Source organism: Aplysia californica, unplaced genomic scaffold (genome assembly GCF_000002075.1).
Source record: "Aplysia californica isolate F4 #8 unplaced genomic scaffold, AplCal3.0 scaffold00024, whole genome shotgun sequence".
NCBI classification, from domain to species: Eukaryota; Metazoa; Mollusca; class Gastropoda; order Aplysiida; family Aplysiidae; genus Aplysia; species Aplysia californica.
In genome coordinates this window covers 1,432,490-1,434,917 of record NW_004797294.1, presented here as the reverse complement: position 1 = coordinate 1,434,917, position 2,428 = coordinate 1,432,490, and the positions used below count along the sequence as shown (strand labels likewise).

The 2,428-nt window shown below is 39.6% G+C and overlaps 1 protein-coding gene across 1 annotated transcript in view; it reads right to left on the bottom strand.

Annotated features, from left to right (window-relative positions):
* Window positions 1-2,428, bottom strand: part of LOC101861864 (probable cyclin-dependent serine/threonine-protein kinase DDB_G0292550) — a gene marked incomplete in the record, with an annotated part of 21,868 nt that overhangs the window by 6,541 nt on the left and 12,899 nt on the right.

The following is a 2,428-nucleotide window of genomic DNA, read 5'->3' as shown; positions in this document are numbered from 1 at the left end:
GAAGAAGAAGAAGAAGAAGAAGAAGAAGAAGAAGAAGAAGAAGAGGAAGAGGAAGAGGAAGAGGAAGAGGAAGAGGAAGAGGAAGAAAAAAAGAATAATGAGGAGCTGGTGGTTGTGAAGGCAGAGGTAGACATATATTCTTTTATTAGGTTATCTTTCTCCCCCCACATTTTACTGCTTACACTTCGTTTTCAAAAGTGACACACACTGGTTGGTACAAAATAGCTTGTTTTGACAGCCCTTATTTCCAGGGCCCTGAGAACTGAATACTGAATATGGGGTCAGGTAAGAGTTCGTGTTGACTGCATTCAGCCACAGGATGTTGTCAAAATAAACTGCGAGGCTCGCAGAAGGTCGCACTTTCAACCAAAAAGAACACGGCAGATCGAGTTTAGAGGCTAACACGCTTTTAAAAAAACAAACAATTTTAATATAAACAAAAAACAGGAACTTTTTTCATGGTAATATAATATGGCCTATAATAGCAGAAACACACTAATAAGAAATGACTTATACTAATAAAGAAAAGGAAACACCTTTCGTCTCATTCTGGTATAGTGCCGGAAGATCGTGAATACGCCTACTTTCTAAAAACCACAAGCAAACAATTGTTTAAATAGGCCTAGGCCTAATAATTTGACCATAAGGCTTATGGTCAAATTATTAGGCTTATTTAGCATAAGCCTACAAAACTGGGGTGACTCAGGCATTCAGGGTGACTAAACGCAAGTAACTGGGGAAAATGTATTGATAATTTTAATATTATTTTTTTGTATAATATATATATCAAAAGTGATTTGTAGTCATTTTGAAATGCATTATCTAAAATCTAAAAAACGTGTAATCAATTTGTGGTAAATTTACATGAACATAATATCTTATCGGCACTTGAAATCAACTTCTGCAAGGTTCTTTCAAACTTTTGGAGGTGAGTACCTCCTAATCTACTGCACTTAAAATGTTTTGAGGTGAAGATTAGGCTCTAAGACAGTCAGATCATTTGTTGATTATGAACACGAATTTGTCATAGGCCTATTTGGCTAACGGTACCGACCGGCACTTGTTTTCGTTCAATTATCAGGAACCCTTGATCTTCCTGTCACATCTTAAAAAAGGAAACCAGTGACTGGACAAATTGCAATTAATATTGTTTAAAATAATTTTTAACCAAGAGTATCAGCAATCATTTTTACACGGTTTTTTTGTTGTTGCCTTTTTTCCAGATCTTTTAAACATTGTATAGACAACATGCTACGAAGCTACACAAACCGAAGTCTAGGGCACGAGTATACGATAAAACTTCTGATGGTGTCCTCTAAAAAGCACAGGACAAACATGCTGCCGGCAGTTCCCAGAAGAGTGTATGTGCAAAGTACAGAAACATACACAAAGTGTTTCAAAGATATTTGGAATTGAACCCCGAGGCTGAAAGTCAACCATCTCCTGGAGGCCAGATTGTTCTGTCATATTATCAGGACACGGCCAGTCTTCAGTTCAGAGAGGGGTTTTCCTTATGACACCCTAGACCTGCGCATAAGCGTCAAGAGGATTCTTGACAAAGAGCATGTTACAATTTCGATCAAAGATACCAGGGGAAGACAGGATATATTCTTTTACAAGCAGCTACCAAAGCAGGATCAAAACTTAATGGCAGGATTTTGCAAAAGAGGAATTAACCATCTTGATAAACAAACAGTCCTCCACAGACTTCCATGCGATCCTCTTAGAGGGGGAGTGAGAGGAAGCTAATAATACTGGTACTGGTACTCCTGTTTTGGAGGCATTCTCAAATCGTCTCCTTGAAATGCAGTTTGGCTATCCGGCTGCTCCTGATAAGAGACCTTCGACGCAAGAAGATGAATATTGTGCCCTGGGAAGAGCAGGGCGTCTGTATCTTCTCGTAACGAGGGCAGACAAGTACAAACAAAAGATGAAGAGTTTGCAAAATAGGAACTCCCTCGACCAGGGCAGTGCTACTGACTAAAGTTGTCTTTAGGCCGTATTAACGTCTTCTTATGCACAGCAGAAATGTAAATGGGCTGATTTATCATTGTCATACTCATACTATACTGGAACGACATAGGGGGAACTGCTGCTTTTTCTTTCCTCATCCTTACTATCGTCATTTTTTCCTCTACTTCTTTCGTGCATTTGTCACTCTCTTGTGAACTGCTTTTTCCCGGGTGCCTTGATAGTCTAAGCAGACTTTGTGCGGTTGAGGCTAGAGATGTGAGCAGAATAAGCCTTGTAGAGCTGGGTGCTCATCTCCTCAACCTCCATCTCCTCCTCCCCCTCCTCCTCCTCCTCTTCCTCCTCCTCCTTATTCTTCTACTTCTTCTTCTTTTCTTCTTTTTCTTCTTCTCCTTCTTCTTCTCCTTCTTCTTCTTCTTCTTCTTCTTCTTCTTCTTCTTCTTCTTCTTCTTCTTCT